The sequence below is a fragment of the Ascidiella aspersa genome, chromosome 4 (assembly GCF_963924565.1).
Source record: "Ascidiella aspersa chromosome 4, kaAscAspe10.2, whole genome shotgun sequence".
Lineage (NCBI taxonomy): Eukaryota > Metazoa > Chordata > Ascidiacea > Phlebobranchia > Ascidiidae > Ascidiella > Ascidiella aspersa.
Window position 1 is genome coordinate 2,621,464 of NC_139450.1, and position 15,266 is coordinate 2,636,729.

A 15,266-nucleotide genomic window follows, 5' to 3' on the forward strand; every position below is an offset into this window, starting at 1 on the left:
TTACCGTGACGGGTAAAGGCCATACACATCACCTACACTATTTCGAAACACAATTAACGCAAAAACATCTTCGTCCTTCTTTAACAAACCCGCAGTAAAACAAAGAACTTATTCTATAAGCTCAGAATGTCTCATTTATCATCAGCTCCAGAATTTTCGATGTTTGGCGAGTTCGAAAACACAAAAGGTCTTTACTCCCGTCACCATCGCTATCCAAGACCTGGAAGTAAAAAAACCGCCAGAGAATGACTTTTTGAAATCGGTTTCCGCTATCTGTAATGAAATGTTGGACTCCAGCAATAAGACAAAAATGATTATCATGGTCCTATGGGACGACGAAAAAAGCACTAATAGCTGACAGTCAGAATTAGGTTTGTTCTGAAAAATACATAAACCACTAATTGGCCATAATAAGATCAAAAACCAACATTATTCCTAACCTAAAACCTTATTGCCAACTCCAAAATTAATTTTAACCCTAATACAAATTCTACTTTCGTCCATCAACCATAATTTCTTACGAAGGCAAACATTCCGGTGTCAAAACATAGAAAACAATCGTCCCATATACCCCCCTAATGTATAGGTGTTATTTTGGCCATTTAGATCTTATTCAGGTGGGTTGGGACCTATTCTGTTTTTCTGTTGTAAATATTGGCGCGCATTTGGTTTTATTACGCTGTGGTCTTAATAATATGGTATTATAAATAATTACATGGTATTTGCGCAACCGATACCACCCAGATATCGGGATACTACCGATACTACCACTTGATATCGGGTATCGGAACTTGTCCGATATTATCGGGCGTATTTCTTGTCAGCCTACACAAGATGCCTCGGAAATGCTTGCCGGAATCAGTCAACCTGCCCAGGCTAGAAAAACAACTAGCCTGCGGTGAGGTTCGAACTCACGACCTCGGTCATACCGGGACCGTCGCTCTACCAACTGAGCTATGCAGGCTCAGAGAGCACATTGTGAAACAAGCATGGTACCGTTGTCTGCTGAACCATATTCATACAAACAAACTCAAAAGAAAGGTTATCAACAGCCAGAATTTTAGCAGCTTTTCCGAAAGGCTTGTGTACTATATTATAGGTGACGTACGACTTCAGAAGGGTTAGAACAGGGGTTCTTAAACTTTTTTCACCGCGAACCTCTAAAATTATATTTTGCTTCACGTGGACCCCTGTAGGCAAGAAATTATTAAAAATGATCTCATAAATTGACGTCACAATCAAATAGCCTGTCAGAAATATGCTGAAGGTTTAAATAAAAAGGAGTCTAACATTCAGTGGTAAAACAGTTTATTTTTAATTAAACTCTGTACACTACTATTTCAATTTAGCTTTCATGGACCCCCTGAAATTAGTTCACGGACCCCCCAAGGGGTCAATGGACCCCAGTTTAAGAATCCCTGGGTTAGAAAAAGGATTACACATTGTGTATAGGTAGTATGTGCGTTTCAGTTGTTGTCCTGTTAACTATAAAACAATTTCAAATGAAACGCCAGAGGCACGATACCAACCATGATTTTTCCGTCTTTGCAAAACGTCGAAGTGTAGTCGAAGCCCAGGGTGAACTCGCCTTCCTTCAACACCTTTACGTGGGTTTTGCTGCAACAAAAGTGGTCGTGAATAAATTAAGGTGAAGTATAAAGTTGGCGCCAAATAGGAAAGGAAACGCCTTATCGTGTTACTTAAAAAATGTGGGAAAAAATAAACCATGATTTAGATAACTAGGGATGGCTAGCAGGGCTGCGTTGTCAAACTAGGAACTCCGTAAAGACCGGTGGTTAAATAAATAAGAATTCAAAACAGCGTTACGGCAAAATAATTGCTGCTGAAACGGCGTTCCGATTAAGCATTTTTTCGGTACATTCTTTCAGTTTTTTTACCAAACCACGCTCCTTTTACCCAGCCCATCCCACTATCTCCTTGAATTTATTTAAACGAAAATTTCATTTGCACATTTTTGTATTACTTTAAACGATAATCTCAGGTTTCCTTTGGTTATTTGTAATAGAGGTCCCGTCATGACGTCATTTTGTGACGTCATCTCTGAAAGTTTTCAGAAAATTTCAAAAGCTACTGTACTTTTTCCCCGGAGTAAGACTACGTAAAAGTAGCAGAGTCAGGCGTGCGCAGTTGCAAGTTGGGAACTCTTTTGAATGTCGGAACGGACTTTGGACTCGACGAAGCCGGTTTATTTGCTTGTAGTCTGACTTCGGGTTTCAGTTTGAATATCGCTTTGTCACTTAACATCGTCACTGATTCCGAAAATGCGAGTTGCTTTACATGTGATTTAGTATAAAGCGGTACTTACCCTTCGCCAGAACACACAATGTCGTCCAACAAGTCATCATTGAAGTCTCCCGCCAGACGCTGATCATTGCCGCAATCCGCAAGGTTGGTCACCTCTTCAACCGTCAGAAGTTCAGTTCCACTTGTTGTGATACCAGCGACCCTTCACAAAACGTAGTTGCTCTTGGTAGAATCTATGCCGATTAAATGTAACGCACCGCTCTGCAGCTAAAGTTATGGCAAGAAAAGGAAAAATAGACTATACCATCGACTTTTTTCGCTACTGCAAGGTAAGGTGTTCTTAAACTGGAGTCCTTGGTCCCCTTGGGTGTCTAAAGACCATTAACCCAATAAACTTCTTCCGCTACTTCTAGGGCAGGGCTTCCTAAACCAGGACCCGTGGTCCCTTTGAGGTCCAAAGACTATTAAAACCCTCGGCTTTTCCGACTAATTCTAGGGCAGGGGTTCTTAAACTGGGGCACAAGGCTCTTACACGACTCGACTTTTTTTAGCTACTTCTAAGGCCGGGGTTCTTAAACTAGGGACCATGGACTATAGTTTTAGGGGATCCATGAAGGCCTACTTAAATTGAAAGTGCATTATTTGAAAAAAGACTCCTTTTTTCAAATAGACTTTAGTAAAAAAGGGCTAAATCTCCTTCTGCTTGATCTATATACTTGCTTGATGTATACACATTAGTTCAGTTTCACATTTCTTTGACCGACAAAGGTACGTTTTTCGGATCTACTTGTTAATGACGTCAATTAATGCACGTGAAACGAAATTATTTACTTCATATATTTTTGGTTATTTTTTAGTTCTCTTTTGCTCATAAACGGACGAGTTTATTAATTTAAAAGGTTTATCGTCTTTTTCTTATATGAGTAACTGGACCTGGAGACGACTTGCCCTAAAAATGACCTGACTTGGACTCAAGTTATTTAACAAATGACTTGATTAGGACTGTTTACAACACTGCTGCCAGGTACCACCATATCATGCCTATTATTTGAAGCACTTAATGAAGGAGTTCCTAAACTGGGGTCCATGGACCCCTTGGGGGTGAACAAGTTTTAGGTAGTCCCTAAAGGCCTACTTGAAATATTAGTAAATATTTAAGAAGTAAGACCTTTTTTAAATAGTTTATTAAAAATAAAACGGGTGTGCACTGAATACATTTAGACTTTATTAACTTTTACATTTTTGGACCGAAATCAGCAGATTTATGAAGTCAATTATACTGTGACGTTTATGACGTCATTTTTTATTTTTTTATGACGTCATTTTTATTTTTTTTTGCCTACCGTGGTTCAAGCAAAGCCCACAAAAAAGTTTAGGTCCGGGGTAAAAAGGTTTAATAACCCCTCACCTAATGGGAGCCATAGTTTTAGGACTGTGTAACTCACAACTTTCCGCCGTCTTTTGGACCACATAGAACGTCCACCTTCCGGTCGCCGTTAAAATCGCCAAATATCCACGAGTTTTGGGCGTTTGAGTCGCACACTTCTTGCAGTTCGACACTTGTCGTGCTGAAAACTGCAGTGAAAGTTGGTCTGGGTTAGAAAAGGGATCACGAAACTTTTTATTTTGGTCGGACATCTGTATATTGGGTGTACTGACTTACTGACAATGTCGGGCTGGATAAAAGATGCCGAATTTTATCAACTTGAATATTATCAAAGGAATAAAATTCTAGGGTACACTATGCACGGATCTATAATGTAGCATGATAATAAATTGCAAAGCCAAAAAGGTCGAGTAGATCGACAGCATCTTGATTAAGACGTGCTAAATAATGCCCCAATTTTCGAAACTCAGACTGATAACTATTGGGTCCCATCTCTTATAAATGATGCTTAATGTGCTTCTCAGTCACATCAACTGAAGATGATACAAGCTCGTATCGAAACGTCTTAATCAAGATGCTGTCGATCTACTCGACCTTTTTGGCTTTGCAATTTATTATCAATAAAATTCTACCTTTAGGCTTTGCAATTTATTATCAATAAAATTCTACCTTTAGGCTTGGCAATTTATTATAAAGATACATTACAGATCCGTGCATAGTGTACCCACGTATTGTTCATGGATGAATTATTGTTTGGCATTTCGATTGCTACATATCTCCCCAATTTAGTTACGTAAATGGGTGGAAAACAGACAGTAGATTTGAAGTCGGGAAACGACGAAATCGGCAAATTGGGTGGAGTTGGACTAGTATTTATTTTGTCACCCACGGTCGCACTTAGTGTGTTTTCAACCGACTGCGCGACCCTGATAGTTTCATACAAAAGCATTGCTTTGCGTTTGTATCATTTCGTCACTAAATCACCGCATTTTAGTAAGATTAAGGCAGTGTTTCTCAACCTATGGGCCGCTGTTTGATTTGGTTGAGTCACCTACTGCAGAAATTTGGTATGATTAGATTTATCGAGATTGGTTTTGAGGCATATTTCCCCAGTTCAGAAAATTACGGAAAGCCATTGCTCATATCCAGGGTTTTTTTTAAGGTTTGGTTTGGGTGACCGCTAAGTAGTTTTAAGAGACCGCAAGTGTTTCATTTAAATACCAAAAAGTTGCAAGTCAAAATTTTGGGAAACCGCTGGAGAAATTTGGGGGACCGTTTCGGCTTAAAAAAAACACTGCTCATATCAATTAAATCCGAAGTTCTTTCTGTCATTGTCTTGCGTTTCGTTCACTTAGAAAAGTTTCGTAAAGAGAAATTGGCCGCCAAGCTTCGTTGTTATACTTATGATTAAAATTTAGGTCGCGCCAAACGAAGGTTTGAGAAACACTGGATAAAGGAAAATGGTTGCGGCCCGGCAGAATTAACCCGTGGTCCGTATTAGGTGAAATAATCAAATAAAACTAAACTAGAATCCTTATGTTTAGCCTCTAAAGCAGTGATTCCCAAACTGTGTGCACCGGGAGATTGTCAAGTGTGCCGCAAAACTTTTTGTAAGTTCAAAAAAGAGAGCAGTTGTATAACCAATAGGCATACACGCAACATTTACATGTAGTTTGTCGAGTGTTAAGGGCGATTGTAAAATTGCTCTATTGTTGCTCTGTTAAAAGTGTGCCGCGAAACAGTTAAGATTTTTTTAGTGTGCCGCGTGCTCTGAGTTACATATGACTGACTGCCCTGCAAATTTTTCCAAAAAATCAAATCAGATAACTGCAGATGCAAATATCATCTTACTTGTATCAATTGGTACTTCCTCGTCACTTAAGCCGCCACAGAATTGCAATGGACAGGGCGTAAGCTCGTAAGCGGGCCCTGCAAATAATTTGTAGAAATTTCGAGTAGTTATAATCTTTATGAACCTCAAAAGAGTATTTTTTAAATTTAACGGAATGCAGCGCTAATAAAGTTTGCAAGATTCGGGATAATTTCTACACAAAAGTATGAGTTTATTTTATTAAACAGCGAACGGCAATATATGTGACTGGAACAAATTCATCAAATGATTACACAAATCCAAGTTAAACAGTGAACAACACGTTCTATAGACCAATTTAGTTAAACACATTGATACTAAGATCAATTGTAAAGTAACATATACATTCCATTGCCAATGAGGTACACACACGAGGGTTTAAACCAGCGGTTCTCAAACTGGGGTCCCTACAGCAGTTTCAGAGTGTCCCCAAAGATGATTAATCAAGGTTTTCAACACTAGGCTTTAGCGAATGTTTTTAAACATTAGTCTATGTTTTAAACATTATCTGTCATCATTATTGTCTTGACTTATGCTTTATTATTCGATCATATAGCGTGTTTTATGAGGTCCCTTGTGACAGCACTACCTGCTATCAGAGAATCGTGACTGTACCTTGGTCATTGGTCAACTGACCTATGATTTTTTATAGAGCGGCGAAATATTAAAATAGTTGTAGCGGGTTAACCAGGCAAAATTTTTAGAAAACTTTGGGAACCGCGGATCTAAACATACAACTTTCATACAACTTTTAAAATAAAATTATTTTCATTCGGAAACAGAAATTAAATTCAGATAAATAAATTTTCTAACTTTCCATACCTGAGCAACCATGAGCTGGGCGTCCATTGAGGTAACAAGTTCTGGTTTTGGTCTTAAAACTTGGAGCACAAGTCCGTGAACATGAAGAATAAGAGGAAAAAGTTCCCCAACTTGGGCGAGAAGAACTATGAGATGATCCATAACTGGTTGATCCATAACTGGTTGCTGGTTTATAAGATGATCCGTAACTGGTTGCTGGTTTATAAGATGAACCGTAACTGGTTGATCCGTAACTGGTTGCTGGTTTATAAGATGATCCATAACTGGTTGCTGGTTTGTAAGATGAACCGTAACTGGTTGCTGGTTTATAAGATGATCCGTAACTGGTCGATCCGTAACTGGTTGCTGGTTTATAAGATGATCCGTAACTAGTTGCTGGTTTGTAAGATGAACCGTAACTGGTTGCTGGTTTATAAGATGATCCGTAACTGGTCGATCCGTAACTGGTTGCTGGTTTATAAGATGATCCGTAACTGGTTGATCCGTAACTGGTTGCTGGTTTATAAGATGATCCGTAACTGGTTGATCCGTAACTGGTTGATCCGTAACTGGTTGCTGGTTTATAAGATGATCCGTAACTGGTTGATCCGTAACTGGTTGCTGGTTTATAAGATGATCCGTAACTGGTCGATCCGTAACTGGTTGCTGGTTTATAAGATGATCCGTAACTGGTTGATCCGTAACTGGTTGCTGGTTTATAAGATGATCCGTAACTGGTTGCTGGTTTATAAGATGATCCGTAACTGGTTGCCGGTTTATAAGATGATCCGTAACTGGTTGCTGGTTTATAAGATGATCCGTAACTGGTTGATCCATAACTGGTTGCTGGTTTATATGATGATCCGTAACTGGTTGCTGGTTTATAAGCTGTTCCAATACTTGAAGATGGTTTGGACCCAAGTCCATAACTTGAACTAGATCCAGAACTTGAACTAGATCCGTAACTTGAACTAGATCCGTAACTAGAACTGGGTTTATAACTTGAACTAGAACCATAACTTGAACTAGAACCGTAACTTGAGCTAGATCCGTAACTAGAACTGGGTTTATAACTTGAACTAGATCCAGAACTTGAACTAGATCCATAACTTGAACTAGATCCGTAACTAGAACTGGGTTTATAACTTGAACTAGATCCATAACTTGAACTAGATCCGTAACTAGAACTGGGTTTATAACTTGAACTAGATCCATAACTTGAACTAGATCCGTAACTAGAACTGGGTTTATAACTTGAACTAGATCCAGAACTTGAACTAGAACCGTAACTTGAACTAGATCCGTAACTAGAACTGGGTTTATAACTTGAACTAGATCCAGAACTTGAACTAGATCCATAACTTGAACTAGATCCGTAACTAGAACTGGGTTTATAACTTGAACTAGATCCATAACTTGAACTAGATCCGTAACTAGAACTGGGTTTATAACTTGAACTAGATCCATAACTTGAACTAGATCCGTAACTAGAACTGGGTTTATAACTTGAACTAGATCCAGAACTTGAACTAGAACCGTAACTTGAGCTCGATCCAGAACTTGAGCTCGATCCAGAACTTGAACTTCCTGTAAAGAACAGGTAAGGAAATTTAAAGCCAATTAATAGAAGTTATAAAATTTATGACATTTTTAACTAACCTGAGCAATCCGTTGGGCCACAAGCCTTAATACCCATTCCCGCACCACAGCTGCCCGTTTTACTGCATTTGCGATGGCTGTCGACATATAAAAATTAATCTTTAGTTAAAGCCTTATTAATTATGATTCTAACATTAATAGTTGGCTCAGTAATATCATCTCAAACAAAAGCCTGGGGTAGATTTATTTTTCTTCCAAGCAATCTGATCAAAAGCGTATTTCTTTCAGAAAACATGATAGGAAGACTTGCCATAACTTAATACTTTGTCCATATAATTAGTACAATGCAACAAAAAAAAACCTTGGTGGAATTCAGTCTGTTTTTGAAGTACATTGTTGTGTTTTACTTTTACTTTACTACAGACTTGATCTGTTAATTAGGCAGTCAAATAATATGCTGCAAAAGAATACAAGTTACTTTGTCAGTAATGCATTATTATTACTTAGCAACTACGCTGTGGCGTAGCCTCATTAAATAATGCCCTATAGTTGACCTTGAGTAACCCCGTAGAGTACTTAGAGCGTTTTTTGATGGAAAGTTATTTTTGCAACTGAAGCGTCATAGTAATAATTAGTGGATAATTTGGAATTTATTGTATTGTGTATTTTGAGCCGTGTATTTATCAAATATGTTATGATTTTACCAAACACTCGCTGTCACTCTGAGCATAGAGCATTAGCACAGAGCTGTTTCACACATGATAAATGTTATATCGTGACACATATTTCCGTAACAGATTAAAGTATTTTACCTGTGTGAACGCGTTATTGTCACAGTTCCCGGCTGCCAAACAGGCTCCGGGTTATAAATCATTTCCGCTTTTTGGTGTAGCCTATTCTCTTTTATGCAAACTTTTAACTTATATATGCGAAAGCTTATATCAATATAGTTAGTCTTGTCTTAGCCAATAAACAGAACGGTTGCTGCTGCCGGCTCGCCCAGTACGTCCAGTAACCCAGAAGCAAAAGTCGAGTGGTTGTTTTCTGAGCTAAGGCTTAATACAAAGCAGAAGATGAACAATTCTATGAATGCAGTATCTACCTTGAACAAGTGAAGTTAATTCACGAGGCAAAAAAAGACTTTAATGAGGCTTATAATTAACCAACTTGCTTCACAACAAAATGCCTGTGAAAAAATTGCGAAAACTCACAAATATCCAATAGATTTTGACTTTTCCGCGTAATACTACAAAAATTATTCGGCCTAAAGGTTGAGGATTTTTCTTAAATATAAGAGATTAGTTCCACTGTTATTTATCGCCCCAAATGCAAACACAGTAGCGCAATATTAAACATAAAATAGCATACAAGGTTTGTTGTTGCGATCTCTTAGATAGTGATTTTGCACTGCTACAATAGAATACCATACAATTCAGTTCTTCCTAAACTAGTTTAGTTTTGTTTCCCCCGAGCAACTATCTCCAGATTTCATTCACCCTTGTTTCATGATATGATAAACCTATCTCGTCTATATGTAGAAGCACAAAATGACTTAGGTTGCTTCGATTTTTGTTAAGATCAAATCAAACTAAGTTTTACCATTGCAAATCTAGAAACTGGTTGAACACCCGGAATATCCGCCCTGCTTGCAAGCTATCATCAATTTCTGACGGTTCACCCTTATTCACCCCTTTTGGTTAGTTTACCCCTGCAAAAATTTCATTCATCCCGGGGTGAACCATTCACCTGATTAAGAAACACTGCCATATATTACCAATATAACAAATAATACTCACCGCATGACTGCCTCGCCTCCACAAGTTGCAGTGCATTTTGACCACTGGGTCCACTCAGTAATCCACGAGGCCCAGGCCCCCCCAGAGCATGGCTGTACACGCGGACAATCTTTCTTGACTCTTTTTTTCCCAACGCACCCAGCCTAATAACGAGAAACGATCAGCTATGTCAGTCAGGGCTACTTTTGAAGTGTTGAATACAGGGCTGAGGAGTGTGGCTCGAGGAGTCGGTTTGTTTTGCTGGAGTCGGACTCAGGACTTAGTAAGACATAAACTACCCGAGTCTCAAGTCCTACGGGAGCATGCGCAGTGACAAATTTTAAAACTGATTTGGCAGCCAACTGAAAATTGTAACGTTGGGCTGATTTGCCATCTTGTGTTGTAATTAAATTAATTACTCGACGCCCCTATAAGTGATTGGCCTCGGTTATTTTAGTTATGTAAATTGGCGGAATACAGGCTGTAGAGCCAGGGCCGGACTCGGGAGTTGATGAAATCGAAAGTTTGACCGGAGTCTCGGGTTTATTTTTTTGGCCGGAGTTAGACTCAGGTTAGTTTTTTTGGTCGGAGTTGGACTCGGGTTAGTTTTAACTGACTCCGCTGCCCTGGTTGAATGTGACCAACAATGCCCAGTTTTCTTCCATCAACGGTAAACGAATGATATGATTAAATGATATAAAAATATATAAAGTAGGAATTTAAAAGCATATACAGAAAGAGGTAGCGTTTTGAACTTTTCGAACAACTCTTCATGTTTTTTCAACATCAGATGTGTTAAAATGCTACCTACTTCTGTATGGGTTTTGAGATTCTTACTGCGTCTTACTACAACCTCCAGTCATTATGCTCCTAAGAAAAGAGATAGATTCTACCACAAGTTAACGAGCAGAACATGGTGTTGTAAACAAGTTATTTTGAAATGACTTGTCCCAGCCAAGTCATTCGTAAAATAACCTAAATCCCAATCCAGTCATTTATTAAACAACTAAAAGTCCAGGTCAAGTCTTTCAAGTATTTTGAAATAAATAAAAGTCAAGTCCCGGTCATCAGTTGACCAAGTCAAGTCCCAGTCAAGTCATTTGTAAAATAACTTAAGTCCAAGTCAAGTCTTTTGGAAAAACTAAAAGTCAATTCCCAGTAAATCATCAATTGACCAAGTCAAGTCATTCGTGAAATAACTCAAGCCCAAGTCAAGTCTTTTGGAAAAACTAAAAGTCAATTCCCAGTAAATCATCAATTGACCAAGTCAAGTCATTTGTAAAATAACTTAAGTCCAAGTCAAGTCTTTTGGAAAAACTAAAAGTCAATTCCCAGTAAATCATCAATTGACCAAGTCAAGTCCCAGTCAAGTCATTTGTGAAATAACTCAAGCCCAAGTCAAGGCTTTTGAAATAAATAAATGTCAATTCCCAGTCGAAGTCATCAGTTGCCCAAGTCAAGTCAGAATAAGAGCAAGTCAACTCAAATTACCCCGATCCGATATTATCGGACATCCCTAATCTGTACCATAATAAAAATGATTTAGGACTTTCCAGACATTCAACTGCAAAAAATACAAAAAAATGTACTGCAAAACTGGACACATAAAATAAAACTCCGTTTTTTTGCCAAAAATAGAGTTTACTTTGAATATGACAATTTAAAGAAAAAACATGTTAAACTTACAAAGCTCTGAATTTTATGAGCAATGATTTATAGTTTTTTAACCATGTAAATTGTGCAAAACTGACGACAGAAATTTTTCCATACTCACGCCGCCTTTGCAGAATCGCACGCGAATTGTATATGAGGCTGCAAGAAAATTTCTCTCTAAACAGGTCTTTACGCAACCAGACCAAGGAAACCATTGGGTCCAAACGCCCCCGTATAGGTCATAACCAGGGGGTGTGGGTAGGGCGGTTGCAGCAAGGCCAGGAATACCGGCATAATCGTATTTTCCCTCTGCGAAAACCAGTATCGTAAATAAAATAATTATTAAATAAACTCGGTCTAAAAATCATATGCATAAAACCAGGACTGCTGAGCCGGTTTAAAGTACCCCTAGTATGACTCCGGCTAAATGTGTGATTTCATGAGCCTGCATTCCTCTAATTTAGGTAACTAAAATAATGTGGATTTTTAGCAATCCACTCATAGGGGTGTCATATAATTCACCAACCCACAATACATGGTTGGAAAATATTCATTTGTTATTACACTTTTACAATTAGTTTGCTGGCTTATTAGTTTTGAAATTTGGTAATGTGCATTCGCTCGTCGAACTCGGCACTCAGGTAGTTTTATGTCATCTTACTGAAGTATTGATTCCGACTCCGCAGCGGTGCATACAGCTATGAAAAGTTATTGCCAAAGCTAGGGCTTTGTGACATTTTATTCTAATAACTATTATCCAATATTTTGGACAAAAACTATCCCGTTCCGATCCAATATCAAATGACTTCACTACTAAGATTAAACAAGCAAAATATGAAATTGAAACTGTTTAAAAATATTAAATTTAAAACTAAAATTTGGTTTCAGGTTATTAGGCAAAAATTTCTTCGGAGCTCGGAACGGAAGTTTAGTTACCTCCACTTTTTGTAAACCTACTATTCTTTGATAACTTTACCTTCCAAACTAGAATAGCGGTGCGGGATAGCATACTATGGCTGCAATGTACAAATAAATATCACCGCAGCCCTGCCTAGAAGTAGCATCCAAATTGTACGTGTTAAACCATTAAAATGATAAACCAGCAAACTTCAGTAGTAAAGACTACATACCAAAACTTAAAACATGCTTACAGTTGCTAGTTTGCCCAAACAGAACTTTCATCTCTAAATTGAAATAAAGATTTTGACTAAGTACTCTTTGGTCAGAATTACTTTTAGGTTATTTTTGGATCTAAACAACACAGGCTATGCTAAAACATATAAAATCTTCACATTCTTATATGAAGAAATTGTGATTTAATCTAATCTAGTTTGAGAAAACTAAAAATAGGAATATACTCACGGCAGTAATATGCGTTTATGTTTTTCAAGTCGTTCACTGAAGGCAATCTATTTGTAATAGGTATAGGTTGATCTGAAATAAAAACAGCATGAACTGCTTAACTTGTGTACAACATAATAACAGTTTTCTAATTTAATAAATTAGAGCAAAAAAATTTTGACTAAAAATGCTACTTTGTCAAACAGGTATTTTTAATCTCCTAGTGGAAACCAATAATTTGAATTAATAGTCTTTGTTTTGAATAACTTGTATTAATTTTTACAATCTGAAAAGCATATGCTATGCTAAAAGGCTTAAACTTAGCACAAACACATTCACCATTAACATTCTTATTAGAATAGTTTGCAATTCAATTTAAATTGATTGTAAATGACTATATGTAATGCTGGTTGAAATTCGTTTTTTTTAAATTTGGTAATTCTAATTCTAAACTAATTTTTCCTACACCCAATATTTTATACAAAATTATCTTGGTGGTGTCTGAAACAAAATTTTCAAATAGGCAAATTTTCAAAATAGGCAAAGGTTGTTAAAAATTATCGGGTTTTTAAGAACTAAAATTAATTGCTCACTGTTTGTTTAATATAACTTGTAAACAAAACTGTATAAATGCCGAAAATGTTTTAACTTAAAAATCAAAGCTTGAATCTGGACATAAACTTAAATACTAAAGACAGGTGTTGAAAGAATATTCAATGCGTAAATAAATTTAAAGACATTCAAAGAGTTTTAAAGATTGACTCAGGACGCACAATTCAAACATTCACTTTGCGTGTGTGATATTTCTTTTGCAAAATAAGTCAATGAAAAAAAAATGTCAAAAAAAGTCAAAATTTTGTCTAAATTTACATGTTAGGTCAAAATTTTTTTAAGTCAAAATCGAATAAAAATGCACATAAATAGCTTAAAAAATAGAAGAAAAAAAATTTAATTTTAATATATGTTAAAAGTCATTTTAACCGTGTTATATTTTTATTAGAGCAATATACTGCATAAAAAAGCGTGATTAACGACGCCTAGGTTATTTAAATCAATGTATTTCTAACAGGTCAAAATTTTGTCAAAATTTTAATTTTTCAGGTCCTAATTTCCTATTGTTAGGTCAAAAAATAATCGCCCTAGTCATCAGTAATCAACGGTGTTTACTGGCTAACACAACAATCAACTTACTTGTTCTCAATACTATCATGGTTGCACCCTTATCTGGGTTGTTTTTTTTACTTGGAATAACACAAGCAAAGGAGTGGTAGTGCAATAATGAATTGCTGTCATAGTGAGTCCCCAAACTGGCCGTCTTTCCTTTTATTTTATAAAACTGTGAGTGAGCACCTGGAAGTAAAAAAATTAGACAAAAACTGAGGTGTGGCTTGATTTATACCCTTACTCTCACAACTAGGCTGAAGCCTTATAGCTTTAAAAGCCCAGGTTAAGTTTTTAGAGGAGAACTGTTGCCTAGGGATGTGCAATATTTGATTTTTAATCCGATGCTGAATATTTTTTGCAAAGGTATCGCGATTCGATCTGATTGGATACCATATTTTTCATGTGCAGGGGAAATCAACGTTGCTTGACTAACCAAAATGTGCTGTGCATTTTTTTGCAAGTCTATGTTAGATATGAAATTGATTCGCCTGTCTGATGCCTGAAACGTATTTTACTACCTTGTGACTATCTTGTTACGCATTGTGTTTTTAGTTACTCTCATAACGATTGGTTGTTTATTGTTTCATTTTTGGTCAAACATAGTTTGCATTGCCAACCTTCCTTATGCATTTTTGCTTTAATCCACTTTTTTATCTTTGATATTTCCTATTTTCTGCATGGATTTTTGTGTTCTAATTTGTTAATTGCTTGTTTGCTCTCATTAGGTTCAGTTCTAGTTTTTTTTATTTGTTAACTCTAATTCCAACAATCTAATTTAAAAAACAGAAAAGCTTTAATTTTAATCTAAATAAAAAATGCTGATAATTTTGAGTTGTACATTTATAAAAATGGAATTAGCCACCCTAGGCAATATGTCGATTCAACACATTGGAAACAGTTAACTTAACTGACATTGGTTAAGCAACTAAGGTTATATAATAAAGCTTAAAAATGAAGATTAGTAGTGATAAAAACTTGTTTTAATAGTAAAACCATTTTAAATAAATTTGGGTTAGTGGATCGTGGATAGTAGTGGATCCTGACTATTAGTTTTACACTTCTACAACAAGTGAAATCCGACATAACAAAAAATTGAGAAATAACTGCTATTATTTAATTACTCACGTGCGAAAATATTTTCAAACTTCACTTTCAAGTAGTTGTCGCGCAATGGATGATTATGCTCATGATCAAAGCCCAAAATATGAAAGATCTCGTGATAAACAATGGACATACTGTCACAGTTCACATTTTTCAGACTAATTCTCTGCTCGGCGTCAAAGGCTGGCCTTCCTGTGATGACAATGCCTGCTGCTGCCCTGCAAAAGCAGAATGGTTAAAAGCAGGGCTTTTCAGTCCGTTAAAAACAGTTCAACTCCAAGTAGATTGACGCTTTTGTTGAGTCCAAATC

At 36.8% G+C, this 15,266-nt stretch overlaps 1 non-coding gene across 1 annotated transcript; it reads right to left on the reverse strand.

The window, feature by feature from the left end:
* Window positions 1–890: 890 nt before the first annotated feature.
* Trnat-ggu (transfer RNA threonine (anticodon GGU)) lies at window positions 891–964 on the reverse strand. The gene has a single exon. It is a non-coding gene; the product is annotated as a tRNA-Thr (tRNA).
* Window positions 965–15,266: the final 14,302 nt, after the last annotated feature.